Genomic DNA, 18,881 nt, shown 5'->3' with positions numbered 1-18,881 from the left:
ATATTATATGAACAACATTAAATTAACCCATAACATACTACTCAAGTCCTTTGTAATCAATTACAATACTCTACAAGACCAATATACATCAACAATTTTATAAAATAAAACAAAACTACATACTTCCCTTAAACCTTCAGATGCATTTCTTGGCATGTTCCTTTTATGCTTCTTACGTTTTTCATTTTTTTCTTCAATTGAATCCATCCCCCTCTTCTCTTTATTGAAGAGGGTCAAGGGATCTACTCCCCTTGAGTAGAATATCTCCCTTTTTCATCCACACCTTGGTATGTTGGGTCCTAACTAGGTAAACACCATGCTCTAATGACCTTATTTGTGCATGTATTCTTACCTGTCTAAGTAACTTTATGCTACAATATGAGAATCTGTGCCACTGATGATGTTTATTAGCTAATCTAGAAATATATTTTTATTCTTCTTCCTCTAAACTTTCTCTATGCCTAGATTGTGTTGAATAATTTCCTCTTGTACCTGATTGAGCTCTTTGTTTACCATCATATATATCTACAATTGGAATGCTTGAATCCAATATGATAATTTTGTTCATATTTTCTCATAAATAAAAGTCAGGTTCATGATGATTTCTTGCTCCTTTTGGAATCATCATGTTATTGATGTGTAAAAGTTTTGTACTTGCATTATTCTTGAAATGGGATCTCTTGCCAAGTCTACACATGGCTCCATGCTGCCTAAAATTCTTACAGTTGTAACATTCAATATTAGTTAAAAGGGGGCAAAGAAGTTATACTCATGATGACCTCTTCTCAATGAATTTTGTTTGCTGATACATGCTTTCCTAGTTCTATTGAGCCTTTGAATTTTTTTTCCTTGAGGGTAAACAACTTTTGTGTGTGGTTGTTTGAATTATTGGATTGAGCACTTCCTTTTTGTTGTTGAAACAATGTGTTTCTACTCCTCTGAAGAAATTGTTTCTTCTTGACCGGAAACTTAGCGGCATAAGGTCTCACTTCACCACAATAAAATCAACTGAGGGGCTACTTACAATTATCTTTATTATTAGTAGTTTGATTGTATCATTCAAGTGTTGTTTGGAACTTTTACTACTATAAAACTGATGGGTCATCTATCTTTACATGCTAATGTTGGAACACTTCCAAAATCCAAGCTTGTCCTATCCTAGTGGGGGCTTTGAATACTTTGAATCTCATCCAAGATTTCATAATTCTTTTTGTCAAGATCCTCCAATTCATTACAAGAGATACTAGAAACACATAGAGAGCCTTTCACTCTCAACTTGTTTCATATCTTGTTTCCTTTCTGAATCTAGGGATTCTTCTATAGACACATGAGGTATATATCCTTCCTTTCCACTACCTATGCACCCAATGTCTTCTTGACCAGTGTCTACATCTGCTACTTCTACCAGAGTAGTTTCTTCTTTACTACTACTTGATAAACAACTCTCTTTCATAGGTTGCAACAACAACTTAATTGTAGATTGCATCTCCTTCATATTCTTTGATTGTTGATCAATAGCATGGCCTCTTAATACAAGGGAATCTTCTTCTTGTTTTGATTCATGATCTTCAATACTCTTTGAATATTTGTCTCCTCCATTCTTTAGAGAAGGCATCTTGGTATCATCAATAGATTGCGTGTTCTTCTCATAAATGAGTTGCAACTCATCCTATATTATTTTTGTAGACTCACAATAGATCACTTTTTTAGGACCTGGATTTAATGACCCTTTCAATATTTCCTCCTTCAGTTGTTCATTAAAATGATATATTTTATTCCATTCTCTATATATAGCGATATATGAAAATCAAAATCTTGTATGTAGATTTTCATGCTTTCCTTCCAAGTTGTACAATTCTAACCATTCAAAAATATCTTAGTTATTCCAATCTTGGATATCCATGATCCCTTATCTTCCTTCTAAATGTTATATCGATATCAAAGGATTTGGCTCTGATACCAATTGTTAGAAACCAGGGTACTACTAAGAGGGGGTGTGAATAAGTAGTGTAACCAAATTATACAACTATTTCAAAATTAAACTTTTTAGCCTACTTGACAACCATTCATGTAAGAAGCATAATAAATCAATCACATAACAACATAATCATTATCATACACATATGAAGCATATAAATACACAAATCTTCTTCTTTATTCCTTCATCCAAGGCAATCTACAACTATAAGGGCTTTACTCAATGAACCTCTCAAATATCGTGTGCATTCATGGCATACTAAACAATCCCCCTAATTTGACTACCTAATGGAAAATGCCTCTAAAAATAACTTTATTTAACCCCCTACCAATACGAACCCAATACACCTTCCAAATTTGAAAAACCCCTACCTTCACTAGATATTGTAGGTATCAATTTTTTCATTAAAATTTTTATACCCCTTTATATTTCTTGACTAACTTTGAGCTCCATATTTTATACCTGTAAATATAAAAACCCTTTACCCTTAATATAATTGTCAATGTATTATGTAATTTTTTCCTCAATATATATGCCCCAACATTAATCCACATGGTGTGACATTTCTCCCCTAGTGAAGCCCCTATGGCTACAACTATATTTTACATCACTTCCCTACAAGCTACTATGTGCACGCTTCTCATGCTACACATGAAGGAAGCTATCACTCCCCAATTTATCAGCTACCGCTGATAGGAGCTACTCCCCTATTTTTATTAAAAACCATTGAAAGGAAGCTTTTACTCTAAAATTTATCATTTGCTACTGAAAAATGATACCACCCCTTGAAAGAAGGTACAACCCTTGAAATATAAGCTACCACTTGTTAGCCATGTTGATCCATCTTTTATTAATTTATAAACTCAAATAAAAAAGAATGTGTTTCTTCAAACAAAAGTCCCCACTTATTTAACATGCCTCAATCACCTATCTCAACACCTCTACCACCATAAAGAAACATTATACAACTAATCTTTATTGATTTCTCACGTCTTCCACATACACTAAGAACATAAATAAAACCAATATCAACAATATCACCAATGCATTATTTGCATTCTAAAAACCATTTTAAATACGAATTTTGATATTTGATTGACCCCTAATGCATACTAACGTTGTGCATTTCATTACACCAACGATCAACAACTATGTTTCTTAATTTTTCTTATAAAATAGTTAAGTTCATATTTTTAGAATTATAACTTCAACTAAATTCGACTATTAATTTGCACTTAACAAAGGTTTTGATATTGATTATCTTCATGTTTTTTTCAATGTCTATTAAGCCTTCTTAACATGTTTAATCAATCTTTAAACCTTTTCTCCTATCTCTATAATAAAATCTAAGTTAAACTGCCCAAATTTGGAAGTTTGGAATTCTACAAGATTTAATAGTGGCTTTAGTTATTGTCCTAAATCTAGCATACTCACAGCTTCAGCCAAATTATGAAATAAATTTCCAATTTTTCGCATGTTATTAACCAAGATACCAACTTGTTCATACGATGTATTAATTCATTTACAATACTACTAGTTTTAGTGGAAAGCACCAAATATGGAAAAAAACATGAAAATCATGATGCGATGGTAGATCCAACCTTTACATGGGCATCTTGGTTAGATCCTCGCTAACATTTGTAGCCCATGCTGCTACATTGAGTAGGATCGAGAGTCCTCTTTAGTCCTGCCATGACTTGTGCATTGAAGACTCATTCTCCTTCTTCTGCAATATTTTCTGGCCTTATACCGTAGAGGATCCTTTGTGTTGAGTTGTACTGCTTCATTGCATCTTGACTATTTTCACCTTTTGGCCTTGGGCCAGCTCCACTTGGACTCGTGTTTAAGCCACTTTTCGACCATGTCTTCTGCAAAATCAACCTTGTAATCACTTAGCCTCTTCAACTTGACACACCATTTTACCCATGGAAAGAACATTCCTTTGAGTGTCATTGACCATTTTTTGCCACATTGAATTACACATAGGAATGTTCCCCTCCTAGGAACTAGAGCGTCTACTCTTTTGACAATCATTATTTCCGCTTTAATATAGCATTATTTTATTCTTTTTTCAGGCTTCATATAAAAGAAAAAGACAAAAAAAAATTATATATCCCAAAAAGGAGTCGAGACGGGACATTATTTCCATATTTGATGGCAGCTACAGTCAGTTGTGTCGCCCTTGAACAAAGCACTCAAAAGTAAGTCTTTCCTCCATTGGGATGGGCTTTAGTTTGACTTAGGAGAGCCTTAACCTTCTCATTGAGTTAGTACTCCTCCGATTGGTTATCTCTTCCAATCATATGGAGAGTTTTCTTATGCCTCATGCATAGCAAACTTATACAAAGTTATCATACGCTGCCATGTAGTCATAGTTGAGTCGTGATTTTTTTCAAGGGAAGTAAACCTAAGTCAGCCTCTTTATGGTGTCTCTTGACCTATTTTTCAGTTGGCCATCTCTAATTTTTAGCATCATGTTTGTTATCACATCAGCTATATTGGTCCTTCCCTCATACTAGTTTGAGAAGGTCTCCATTCACTGCTTACTGGCAAGTGTTGGTTTTATCGACTATGACAAATTGCTCTGAGGGAAGATCTAGAGCTGCACCCTGGCCCTGTTTCACTATTGATAGGTTACCTTGTGCTCGACATCGATTAGTATCATGGGTCTTTGACTGAGTGGTTTCCCTTGTGTTCGACATCAAATTTCATTATCACACATTGGGATTCATGCAATACCTTGGTTTCCATTTGACCCTATTAGTGGACTCCTCACCACTGTGTCATATTTCATTATTGTTTGGTTTAGAGGGCTTCTATTGTGCGCTAATTACATCTTGTGTGCGTCGGAAATGTGCTTCGGTTGGGTTACTACATCTTTGTTCATATAATTCCTTCCACATTATTGGCCTACAGGTTACACTCATGCTAGATTGATGATGGATGCCTTAATGCTTTCCTTCTAGTAGATCCTTTCCCGTCAACTTCAGCTCATTTCTCTGGGAAAGAGATATAGAGTCCATTTGGAAATACCTTAGGTTTTGTAGTCATTAGTGGTAGATTCCTTTATTATTGATAGTGGGAAAACATCATTGTCTCTTGATTGATAGATTCTTCCAAGTGTTCGTCTACATCTCATTTATTCACACTTATTAGATTATACTGGGTACCTTGGCTCTCATCATCATTATTGGTGAGTAGCCTCATGTTTGCTAACGGTATACATCAATGGTCGGTAATCAAATGATTTTTCACATGGTCAACTTCAGAACATTTATTCCCATTGTGTGGAAATGTACCACAACGGTCGGTGAAGACCTCAGGTTTGCATCAGCATGTCTTGGTTCACTTGTTAGTTGCTCCTTTTTTTCTAGTTGACAGCATCCTTCTTATATGTTGCAGTTCCTTACAACAACATCTTATATGTTGGCACCTGAGTTGCGGTGTAGTACCATTTATTCCATCATGCTAACTTGGTACTATTTGGATAAGTTTCTTGATTTCAGTGATCAGCTTCATATTTCAACATCATTGATCAACTCTTTATGTGTCATATTCAAACATGTACTTTATTCATTATGATCAGATGATCAATTATGTATTTTCAGTGCCATTATACTTGTATTCATATTTTATACGCTTTTGTACTTGACATGCAGACATGATTTACTACTTCTGAGCATGGGTATGCCCACCTCAGACAACATTTTCTTTCTGATCTCTTTCGTTGGCTTGGTAGGCTAAATGCTAGATAACTCCTCCTTGATCTTGGCATGATTCCTTCTATACACTTAATACATTTTGGCCATCATGTACCCCTTCTGACCTCATATATTAGTGGGCATTTTTTATAGCACCATTTACCACTCTTTGTAGATTTTATGCTCTGATTATGGCCTAGGGCAACCCTTCCTTCCAGACTTGGTCCAAAAACTAGAATACAGTGTTTTATTCCATATACGCTACTTTTCCCTATGATAAAAGCATGTACACACAGGTCAACATATACCCAACCCACGAACATATGTTAAAACACTTTAAAAAATTAAATTTCCTTAATTTTGGGATGAGTTCATGGGTTTTACTTGTTACTCACCTCCTATTGCCCGTGGGCCAACTATTTCCCAACTAAAAAAAATAATTTGGAGAAGTATACATAAACCTCCATGGGAAGGCCTTAGGGGAGAAGATATGAGATATTGATACTATAGTGAGATTATCCTTGATCGAGTCTGACGGAATCCCTATGCCTCTTACACTACCCAAAGTTTCAGGATACCCTTGTTTCCTTGTTGGAGATATCCTTCATCTTTCTTGAGATATCCTTGTATTGTTGTTGGAGGAAGATTGCTGAGGCTAGGAAAGGATGGATCTGAAGGATGGTTCTTCTTGAAGTCGGAGAAGGACTCTGGTCATATTTTTCCACCTTACTTGTAGTTTACTTCAATAAAGAAATGTTGTTCAGTTCCCGATATTAAACATGTTTATGCATTTATTTATATTGTAATTCGTTTATGAATATTATATTGATGTGTAATTTCTCATTCATTTATACGATCTAAAGTTAATATCATGAACATGCTTTATGTTTCTACTATAGTATATGTTTCATTTGAATAATTTTTAGGTTTCAAAGACATCAGGAGAAGCTGATGGTTTGCACCTTGTGGGATCTACTCAAATGCAAGACCGCCAGGTAAGGACACCCTTGCATAGTTCACTAGAATAAGCATTTAGGTTGATTGCTTGAGCATTTCTTGTTGTTGTTTTCCATCTTCTCTGTTGGGGTTCCATCCCAAGACCCTAGCGTGATCTCACCCGCAACATATACATGCTCTGTCGAAGTTCAAACAATGATTTTTGGGGTAGAGATTTATTATATGAATAAAGCACCAAAGTTTAAATTAATTCTCATAGAAAAAGAACCAAGTTCAGCAAAAACCCAAGTTACATGGCTTTGACATTGAAATTAAATAAAGGATGGGTATTAATCATGCAATAACATGTTCATTTTCCCATCTGCCTGAGTTAGAATAAATATATATTATTGAATCTAGATTTTCCCCAATGATAATGGAAAATTATTGATCCCAAACAAAACAGTCCATGTGACAGTAGATTTCCAATTACAATTTTATGTGTAAAACTTGAGATTTCTAGAAGGCTTATCGATAATTATCATGTTACCATCTTAACAATTGAATTTAAAACAAGAGAACTCTCCCTCTAGATATCCATATACAATTTGTCATAAGACAGAAGAAGACATATTTGGAAATGCAGTTCGTCTTGGATCATCAAGTTTCAACACTCGTGTACTAAGGGAAGAGAAATTGACTTGTGAGTGTGATTTTATTATTTTTTGTTGTTAATTGAGGTCAATATGATATACACAACCCAAACCACAATTACATTTAGTATAAACAGAAAACACCTTTAGTTCTTGATTTTGGTTCATGTAATTAAATTTTTTACATTACTCTTTAAGGCTATGTCACAAGAGGATCCAACACATTGTTATATTCATCAACAACATTTTCTTTAGCCACCTCGCAAAATGGGGAAACATTCCTAATTAATATCTTTAGGTTCAAAGTTGTTAAACTTTGATACTCACTTTTTTTGAACCATTTTCCTTCAGCCACTTCACAGATGCCACAACATCTTTAACAACACTTTGCCAATCTAGGCCATCCATTAAATTTCATGCTTCGATAACATCCAAACCAACTTTTCCACTGTAAAAACTGCATAAAATAGTCATTTAAAAATCTAATAAATATATAGTAAAAAATAACCATGTGATATGCAACTAGAAAAGAATATGATATCCATGTAAAGCTAAGATACCAAAATAGAAAGCAATCAACTTTGCTTACAAAATTTGTTCATGCTATAGGAACTTATGGAAAGTAGACAGAGTTACAGTAATAAATAAAGTTTCAGGTAAAGAAAGGCTATCAAGAGAAAACATCCAAAATTAGAAAAGTATAAACAACAACATCATGATGCACACACTAGAATAAGGCTTCTACAGTCATGAAAGAACAAACCAATTTTACACTTACAATAAAAGTTTAACTGTGATCTCTAGTTGAAAATGCTACCTTGCTTAAGAAAGATGAATAACAAAAACTCACTCTGGAATAAGAGTCTTATAAACAGAATCCATTTTGGCTATATTATCTGCATGATTCTTGATCTCATAGTCAACTCCCCACCACTCCTACAACACTACAATCTCCAAACATCTTCTTTTCCCACCACATATACATTGAATCTTTTTACAAGTGGAAACATAAAATATCAATAAAAATATTATTCAAAATCTTCTCATGAACATGTGTGTGATTCATGAGAAAATTAAATTATTACTACATCAACATCTTTGAAGCCATATAGAAGTCTCAACCCTCAAATAACTTGCATGGAAAACATTTTCCAATTTCATCGAATCATAAATTACCTTCCTGTGGTGAAATACATGTCAACTGAAGAGTCTAACGAGTGAATACTATTCCAACTTCAAATAGTGCCAAATTATAAAATTTAGAGTGAGGTCAAATGACATGGCACAAATACTTAATGAACTAATGTGCATGATGAATTTTCTGTTATAGTTTTTAATGTTTCAATCCTTTCAGCATTGATTTATTTGCTAGCATGACAAGGTTGAAAATCCTTTTAAGGAACTTATTTTTATGTATATTATCTTCCGGATACATCTGGAAGATAATCTACATAATCATGAAACTCGCAGAAACCTCAAAGACAAAAAACTTATTTTTGTTTCTCTAATTAAATCTGCTTTGACTAACATAAGGCAATTTAAACTACTTAACCTGTTTGAAATTTGAATAAAGTAAAATATTATAGTTTCAGAACCATAACTTTGGACAATTAAGAATAAAGAATTTGGAAAATGTTTAAGCAATATTTTAATGGAAAACATTTTTTTCTGGACCTAAAAATAATTACTTATATTCTCCCATAAATGAATCATCAAATAGAATTCTATGTGACATCAAAATATTCATTCAAACTTGTCTATATAAACAACCAACGAGAAATGAGCCTTTCCATAACCTAATGTAAGATATCACTTTGTATAATGGCCTTTATCTTAACAAAATTGCTTACTGAGGCCCTCACAAAACAGGTAGACGGGGCATTGTAGAAGTAGTTACCGTTCTTCTTCAACCTCATTCTTATTAAATACTTAAAATATTCAAATTTATCTAAGGGATTTTAGATAGTTCATGTGCCAGTCAAAAAATTGTAGTGAAATTATAAATCCAAGCATTGCACGCATTATGACCAATTCCACACATTAAACCTAGGAAAGTAATAGTAAAATCATCCAAATAATAGAAAGCATGATTAATGCATAAGCATGCTTTCAGACTTGGTAAAATATAATCTTTTTAAGGGATCTACATTGGCATACAAATAAAATAATAAATTCAATTTAATATGGATGGAGAATGACATAGTACCGACTAGCTCTAAGCAAATCTCTACTAACCACTACAGACTATAAAACCTCCTTCAATTTACATTGTAGAATAACAAATTGTGTTTTATATCATATAACAATGGGAAATACAAATTCGTTTTGAATGTATCTTCTATCTTGCGCACGTGGTATGGTGGTTAAAATAGAGTTTTATGTCTCACTATTAATTGCAATAGTGCAAGAAATACATGAGACCATGTTGATGTGTTTTTAAGGAATTATTAAGCACATGCACACAAAGGGGTCCAAAACATCTGCATGTATCTACTCTAAATAAAGAACTCATCACTATGATAAATAGGGTGGACTCTATGATACAAAACACAACAGTGGGCAACCTAGCCTCCTCTATGGAATCCCACAAAACCCTAAAATAGAAAGATACGTTATCTACCTTTGTTGTACAGTGACATAGCTTCAATAAGTATAGTGTCACACGTCAAATTATATGTGCAATTTGAGACAGACTTGCCAACAGTAAAATGATGAAGATATGCATTCTTCTAAACTCAGTATTTAATCTATATGGAGTAGTTATTATTTCAGCCTAGGAGGTGGTGCTACAAATATGATTGGTCATTCCTGTTGAGAAAGAATTCAAAGGTTCATTTAGAAAAAAAAAAAACTCCCATCATTAAATCCCAATGTGAGAAGCTTCTAGCAGCTAAATAAGGATGGTTGATGAGGTGCAGAGCATGTTGTTTTCACGTAGAGTTGGTATGGGAGGAAGATATTGTGGTTTCGGGATTCAATCTTGTGGCTTGTTGCCAATTATATGAATGTCCATGCTATTACACCTAGCCATCCCAACATTCATTATCACTATTTTGTTGCAAGTAGAGATGTTATTGTTGTGAAATGTCAACCAAACTTGAGTAATGTTTAGAAAATAGCTCTTCAATGCCTTCTAATAATTAGCAATAGACTTATATGGACCTAATAGACTTATATGGGGAGCTCACCACCCCATAGGTGTTTCATCAAGTCAGCCCATCTGCCCATCTGTGGATCCCTCGGGCTATTGATGGTCGATAATACCTTGGGACGAAGCCCAAATACCTTCTTAAACAAGAATGAGCATAAGATAGTACCATGTCCAAAAACAATTATCTGACCGTTCTATATGGAGGTGAGTTGGTTCTTCATGTTGGTCAACAGAGGTGTGCACCAATCAAACATGATAATGAGACATTCCACAACTAGGCTCATGGATACATGTGAGGCCTAATTTAAAGTAGTAGAATCGTTTACCCTGGCGATGGTAAATAGTAGGAATTTGAAGGATAAAATCTCTATGTGCTTGATTGGAACCTGACTTCCAACATTTTCATGATGACCAAGACAGTATATGTGGATGTAGTCTTCTATGCTGAGACTACCTCTCATCCTGCCAGCAAAATGCACTATCTCTCCCCTTCGAGAAAGACTGGTAATGAAGTAAATATCTTCTATCTTAATCATTAGAGGCATCTGATCAATCATGAACGCATCATCCTCTGCACTCCAGTAATGAATCAAAAGCTCAAGCAATCGAGTATTCACCTTCATTTTTGGCATTTTAAAGAATTTTAACAAACCACAACCTCTCAAAGCATCTAAGGCATTTTCATCTTCCATCACTTGGTTATCAATGTCATTGTGCTCCCTTTCATGCCAAGTAATTGTCATCTTTCCCAAAAATATGTTTCAAATCATTAAATTCATGTTTAAATTTTTTTACTCATGCACACGTGGGTTCCCTTTTTACACAATCACGTGTAGGGCCCTCGTATATGTGGGTTACCTGTATTCAACTCGCATGTACACAGAGTTGAAATTTTTAATATATTTTCCTATGGTCAAAATTATGAAAAAACATCTAAAAAGTATAAAAAATGATTAAAAGAATTATTAAAGGATTACCTGGAATTTTTGGAGCAATTTAAATGGTTGAATTTGATAGAGGAAGTTTTTTTGAGTTTTTCTCCAGAGCTCCTTGCTCAAAACACAAATGACAAAAATGTGAGTCCAAAAGTCCTTATATAGGTTGAAGAATGATTTTTTTTTTTTCAAAATTTGATTTTATCTTATGGACTTTTTGACCCTTTGGCTTTGAGTTTTGGGAATGGGTTATTTTTACAGGAAACGTTGGAGACTTCTTGGAGAAATCACTACAGTCCCATGACCGCAAACCCGTCATGGCAAGTATCATTTTCTTACTAGCATATAGGTTAGGGAATACCACTCTCCACTACATTGTGCATCCTAGCCTCCATATGGTGATATTTTTTCCATAGGGTCCACCCCATTGTATCTTCATTCATAAACCATTTTCACTCGCTGACATTAAAATCATGATGTGATGGTAGAGAACAACCTTTACATGAGCATCTTAGCTAGATCCTCACTGGCATTTGTTGCCCATGCTGCTACATTGAATAGGCTCAAGATTCCTCTTTAGTCCTGCCATGACTTATGCATTGAAGACTCATTCTCCTTCTTCTGTGCTATTTTCTGGCCTTATACCCTAGAGGCCTCTTCGTGTCGAGTTTTACTGTTGCATTGCATATTGACTATTTGCACCTTTTGGCCTTGAGCCGCCTTCATTTGTACTCGTGTTTAAGCCACTTTTCGACCATGTCTGTTAAAAAATCAACCTTGAAATTGCTTAGCCTCTCCAACTTGATGCATCCTTTTACCCGTGGAAAGAACATTCGGTTGAGTGTCATTGATCAGTTTTCACCACATTGCATTACACATAGGAATTTTCCCCTCCCGGGAACTAGAGCATCTGCTTTTTTGACACTCATTCTTTCCACTGTACTATAGCATTCTTTTATCCTTTTTCAAGCTTCATATAAAAGAAAAAGACAAAAATGTTATATATCCCAAAAAAGATAATGGGACATTATTTCCATATTGATGGCAGATAGAGTCAGTTGTGTCGCCCTTGAACAAAGCACTCATTTCCTCCATTGGAATGGGCTTTAATTTAACTTAGGAGAGCCTTAACATTGTCATTGAGTCAATACTCCTCGGATTGGTTATCTCTTCCAATCATATTGAGATTTTGCTTATGCCTCTTGCATGACAAAATTATACAAAGTTATCATATGTTGCCATGTAGTCAGAGTTGAGTCACGTGCTTTTTCAAGGGAAGTAAACCTGAGTCAGCCTCTCTGCAGTGTCTCTTCACCTATTTTTTAGTTGGCCATCCCTAATTTTCTATGTCATGTTCGTTATCGCATCATCTATATTGGCCCTTTGCTCATACTGGTTTGAGAAGGTCTCCATTGGCTTCTCACTGGTGGGTCTTGCTCTTAGAGCCGCAAACTAGCCTTGTTTTCATTATTGATAGGTACCTTGTGCTCAACATCGGTCAATATCATGGGTCTTTGATTGAGTAGTTTCCCTTGTGTTCAAAATCAACTATTATTACCACACATTGGGATTCATGCAATACCTTGGTTTCCATTTGACCCTATTAGTGGATTCCTCACCTCTATGTCAGCTTTCATTATTAGTTGGTTCAAAGGGTTTCAATCGTGCACTAATTAATTCTTGTGTACGCCGAAAATTTGCTTTGATTGGGTTACTACATGTTTGTTTGTCTAATTCCTTCAACATTATTGGCCTACAAGTTACACTCACACTAGATTGATGAAGGATGCCTTAATGCCTTCCTTCTAGCAGATCTTTTCCCATCGACTTCAACTCATTACTTTGGGAAAGAGATCTAGAGTCCATTTGGCAATACCTTAAGGTTTGCAATCATCAGTGGAAAATTCCTTTGCTTTCAACCATGGGAAAACATCATTGTCTCCTGATTGATAGATTTTTCCAAGTGTTTGACTATAGCTCATTTATTCTCACTTGTTATATTGTACTAGGTACCTTGGCTCTCATCATCATTATCAGTGAGTAGCCTAGTGTTTGTTAACAGTATACATCAATGACCGGTAATCAAATAATTTCTCACATGGTTGACTTTAGATAATTTATTCCCATTGTGTAGAAATGTACCATGGTGGTCGGTGAAGACCTCGGGTTTGCATCATCATGTCCTGGTTCACTTGTTAGCTGCTCGTTTTTTTGCTAGTTGACACCATCCATATTATATGTTGCAATTTCTTATAGCAACACCCTATATGTTGACACCCGTGTTGCGGTGTAGTACCATTTATTCCACCATGATAACTTGGTACTATTTGGATAAGTTTCTTAATTTCAATGATCAGCTTCACATTTCAGCATCATTGATCAGCTATTTATGTGTGATATTCAGACATGCGCTTTCTTGATTATGATCAGATGATCCATTATGTATTTTCAGTGCCATTATACTTTTAGGCATATTGGATCTGCTTTTATACTTGACATGTGGACATGCTTTACTATTTATGAGCATGGGTATGCCCACCTCAGACAACATTTTCTTTCTCATCTCTTTCGCTGGCTTGGCTGGCTCAATTTTGGTTAACTCCTCCTTAGTCTTAGCATGATTGCTTCTATATACTTAATATGTTTTGGCCATCATGTACCTCTTCTAACCTCATATATTAGGAGGAATCTGTTATAGCACCGTTTACCACTCTTGGTAGATTTGATGCTCTGATTATGGCCTAGGCAACCCTTCCTTCTAGACTTTGTCCAGAATCCAAAAAATAGTGTTTCATTCCCTATACGCTACTTTACCCTATGATAAAAGTGTGTACATGCGTTCAACATATACCCAACCTGCGTACATATGTTAATACACTTAAAAAAAAATCCTTAATTTCAGGATGAGTTCACATGTTTTACCTATTACTCACCTCCCAATGCCTGTGGCCCAACTGTTTCCCAACTGAAAAAACTAATTTGGAGAAATATAGATAAACCTCCATGGGAAGGTCTTAGGGGAAAAGATATGAGATATTGATACTATAGTAAGATTATCCCTGATTGAGTCTGACGAAATCCCTGTGCCTCTTGCACTCCCCAAAGTTTCAGGAAACCCTTGTTTCCTTGTTGGAGATATCCTTCATCTTTCTTGGGATATCCTTGTATTGGCGATGGAGGAAGATTGTTGAGGCTAGGAAAGGATGGATCCAGAGGACGGTTCTGCTTGGAGCCAGAGAAGGACTCAGGTCGTATTTCTCCACCTTAATTGTAGTTTACTTCAATAAAGAAATGTTGTTCAGTTCTCGATATTAAACATGTTTATGTATTGATTTATGTTGTAATTTGTTTATGAATTTTATATTGATGTGTAATTATTCATTAATTTATATGATATAAAGTTAATATCATGAAAATGCTTTATGTTTCTACTATTGGATATGTTTCATTTGAATAATTTTTAGATTTCAAAGACATGAGGAGAAGCTGAGGGTTTGCACCCTGCGGGATCTACTCAAACATAGGACCTCTGCAGAAGGACACTCTTGCACAGTTTAGTAGAATAAGCATTTAGGTTGATTTCTTGAGAATTTCTTATTGTTGTTTGCCATTCGCTCTGTTTGGGTTCCAACCCAAGACCCTAGGGTGATCTCACCTGCAACCTATACATGCTCTGGCGAAGTTCAAACAATGATTATTGGGGTAGAGATTTATTATATGAATAAAGTACCAAAATTTAAATTAATTATCATAACAGAAGAACAAAGTTCAGCAACAAACCAAGTTACACGACTTTGATATTGAAATGAAATAAAGCATGGGTATTAATCATGTAATAACATGTTCATTTTCCCATCCTCAGTTAGAATAAATATATATGATTGAATCTAGCTTTTCCCCAATGATAATGGAAAATTGTAAATCCCAAACAAAACATTCCATGTGACAGTAGATTTCCAATTAAAATTTTATGTGTAAAACATGAGATTTCCAGAAGGCTTATCGATAGTTATCACGTTACGATATTAACAGTTGAAGTTAAAAAAATAGAACTTTCCCTCTAGATATCCATATACCAATTGTCCTAAGATAGAGGCAGACACGTTTGGAAATGCAGCTCATCCTGGATCATCAAGTTTCAAAAGTTGTGTACTAATGGAAGAGAAATTGAGTTGTGAGCATGAGTTTAATATTTTGTTGTTAATTGAGGTCAATATGACATACACAACCCAAACCACAATTACATTCAGTATAATTAGAAAACACCTTTAGTTCTTGATTTTGGTTCATGTAATTAAAATATTGACATTACTCTTTGAGGCTATGTCACAAGAAGGTCTAACACATTTTTATATTCATCAACAACATTTTCTTTAGCCACGTCACAATATGGGGAAACATTCTTGATTAATATCTTTAGGTTCAAAGCTGTTAAACTTTGATACTCACTTTTTTTGAATCATTTTCCTTCAGATGCTTCACAGATGTCGCAATATCTTTAACAATAGTTTTCCAATCTAGGCCATCCATTAAATTTCATGTTTCCATAACATCCAAACCAACTTTTCCACTGTAAAAACTACATAAAATAGTCATTTAAACATCTAATAAATATATAGTAAAAAATCACCATGTGATATGCATCCAAATAATAATATGATATGCATGTAAAGCTAAGATACCAAAATAGAAAGTAATCAACTTTGCTTCCAAATCCATGCATGCTATAGGAACTTATGAACAATAGCTAGGGTTACAGTAATAAATAAAGTTTCAAGTAAAGAAAGGCTATCAAGAGAAAACATCAACAATTAGAAAAGGATAAACAACAACATCATGATGCACACACTAGAATAAGGATTCTATAGTCATCAAAGAAAAAACCAATTTTACACTTGCAATAAAAGTTTAACTGTGATATCTAGTTCAAAATGCTACCTTTCCTAAGAAAGATGAATAAAAAAGCCCACTATGGAATAAGAGTCTTATAAACAAAATCCATTTTCGCTATATTATATGCATGCTTCTTGATCTCATAGTCAAATCCCCACCACTCCTGCAACACTACAATCTCCGGAACATCTTCTTTTCCCACCACATATGCATTGAATCTTTGTACAAGTGCAAACATAAAATATCAATAAAAATATTCTTCAAAATCTTCTGATGAACATGTGTGTGAGTCATGAGAAAATTAAATTCTTACTACATTACCATCTTTGAAGCCATATAGAAGTCTCAACCCTCAAATAACTTGCATGGAAAACATTTTCCAATCTCATCAAATCATAAATTAGCTTCCTATGGTGCAATACATGTCAACTGAAGAGTCTAACCAGTGCATACTATTCCAACTTCAAAGAGTGCCAAATTACAAAATCTAGAGTGAGGTCAAATGGCATGTCTCAAATACTTAACGAACTAATGTGCATGTTGCCTTTTCTGATATAGTTTTTAATGTTACAATCTTTTCAACATTGATTTATTTGTTAGCATCACAAGGTTGAAAATCCTTTTAAGAAACTTCTTTTTGTTGTTGTAATTGAATCTGCTTTGACTAATATAAGGCAATTTAAACTGCTTGACCTATTTGAAATTTGAATAAAGTAAAATATGATAGTTTCAGCACCATAACTTTGGACAATTATGAAAAAATAATATGGAAAATGTTTAAGAAGTACTTCAATGGAAAACACTTTTTTTCTAGAACTAAAAATAATTACTTATATTTTCCGATAAATGAATCATCAAATATAATTCTAAGTGGCATCAAAATATTCATTCAAACTTGTCTATATAAACAACCAATGAGCAAAGAGTCTTGCCATAACCTAATGTATGATATCACTTTGTATAATGGCCTTTATCTTAACGAAATTTCTTAATAGGGCCCTCACAAAACAGGTATCCGGGGCATTGTAGAAGTAGTTACAATCCTTATTCAACCTCATTCTTATGAAATACTTAAAATATTCAAATTTATTTAAAGGATTTTAGACAGCTCATGTGCCGATCAAAAAATTGTAGCGAAATTATAAATCCAAGCATTGCATGCATTATTACCATTTCCACACATTAAACCTAGGAAAGTAATAGTAAAATCATCCAAGTAACAGAAAGCATGATTAATGCCTAAGCATGCTTTCAAACGTGGTAAAATATAATCTTTTTTAGGGATCTACATTGGCATACAGATAAAAGAATAAATTCAATTTAAGATGGATGGAGAATGACACGGTACTGACTCGCTCTAGGCCAATCTATACTAACCACTACAGACTATAAAACCTCCTTCAATCTACATTGTAGAATAATAAATTGTGTTGCATATCATGTAACAATGGGCAATACAAATTCCTTTTGTATGTATCTTCTATCTTGCTAAGGAGCTATGGTGGTTAAAATAGAGTTTTATGTCTCCCTATCAATTGTAACAGTGAAAGAAATACATGAGATCATGTTGATGTGTTTTTAAGGCATTATTAAGCAAATGCACACAAAGGGGTCCAAAACATCTGCATGTATCTACTCTAAATCAAGAACTCATCACTATGATAAATAGGGTGGAGTTTGTGATACACAACACAACACTAGGAAATCTAGCCTCCTCTATGGAATCCCACAAAACCTCAAAATAGAAAGATATGTCATCTACCTTTGTTGTACAATGACCTAGCTTCAAGAAGTATAGTGTCACACCTCAAATTATATGTGCAATTTGAGACAGTCTTTCCAACAGTAAAATGATGAAGATATGCATTCTTCTGAACTCGATATTTAATCTATATGGAGTACTTATTATTTCAGCCTAGTAGGTGGTGCTACAAATATGATTGGTCATTCCTGTTGAGAAAGAATTCAAAGGTTCATTTAGAAAAAAAAAAAAAAACTCCGATCATTAAAGCCCAATGTGAGAAGCTTCTAGCAACTAAACAAGGATGGTTGATGAGGTGCAGAGCATGTTGTTTCCACATAGAGCTAGTATGGGAGGAAGATATCATGGTTTGGGAATTCAATCTTGTGCCTTGTTTCCAATTATACGAATGTCTTTTCTATTACATTTAGCCATCCCAACATTCATTATCACTATTTTGATGCAAGTAGAGATGTTGTTATTGATATGAAATGTCAACCAAACTTGGCAATGTCTAGAAAAATGGCCCTTCAATGCCTTCTAATAATGAGCAATAGACTTCTATGGACCTGATTGGTTTAGTAGCAAGTTTTGTTCAAGGAATTGTCAAATTTTCAAAGGAGTTATGGACCTAATTGTTGCTATAGATGCAACTAGTCAAGATGAAGCTATGAAGTTTGGGCATGTGATTGAAAATGAGGAAAAGTATAAGAATATTCATGTTGTTTCTTTCTGAACAGGCACGCTAAAACATATAAATTTGCAAGGCATAGAGGTTAATTCTAAATTTCTTATGAGTGAATACGAAAAGGAAATTCTTAGTTAAAAACTATTAATAATCGTGAATTGAATCCAAAACTAATGAATTAAAAACCTCTTTTTGAGTGCAAAAC

The sequence above is a fragment of the Pinus tabuliformis genome, chromosome 7 (assembly GCF_031772625.1).
Source record: "Pinus tabuliformis cultivar Carrire ecotype Pingquan chromosome 7, CPIR1, whole genome shotgun sequence".
Taxonomy (NCBI): Eukaryota; Viridiplantae; Streptophyta; class Pinopsida; order Pinales; family Pinaceae; genus Pinus; species Pinus tabuliformis.
This window is presented reverse-complemented; position numbering follows the sequence as displayed.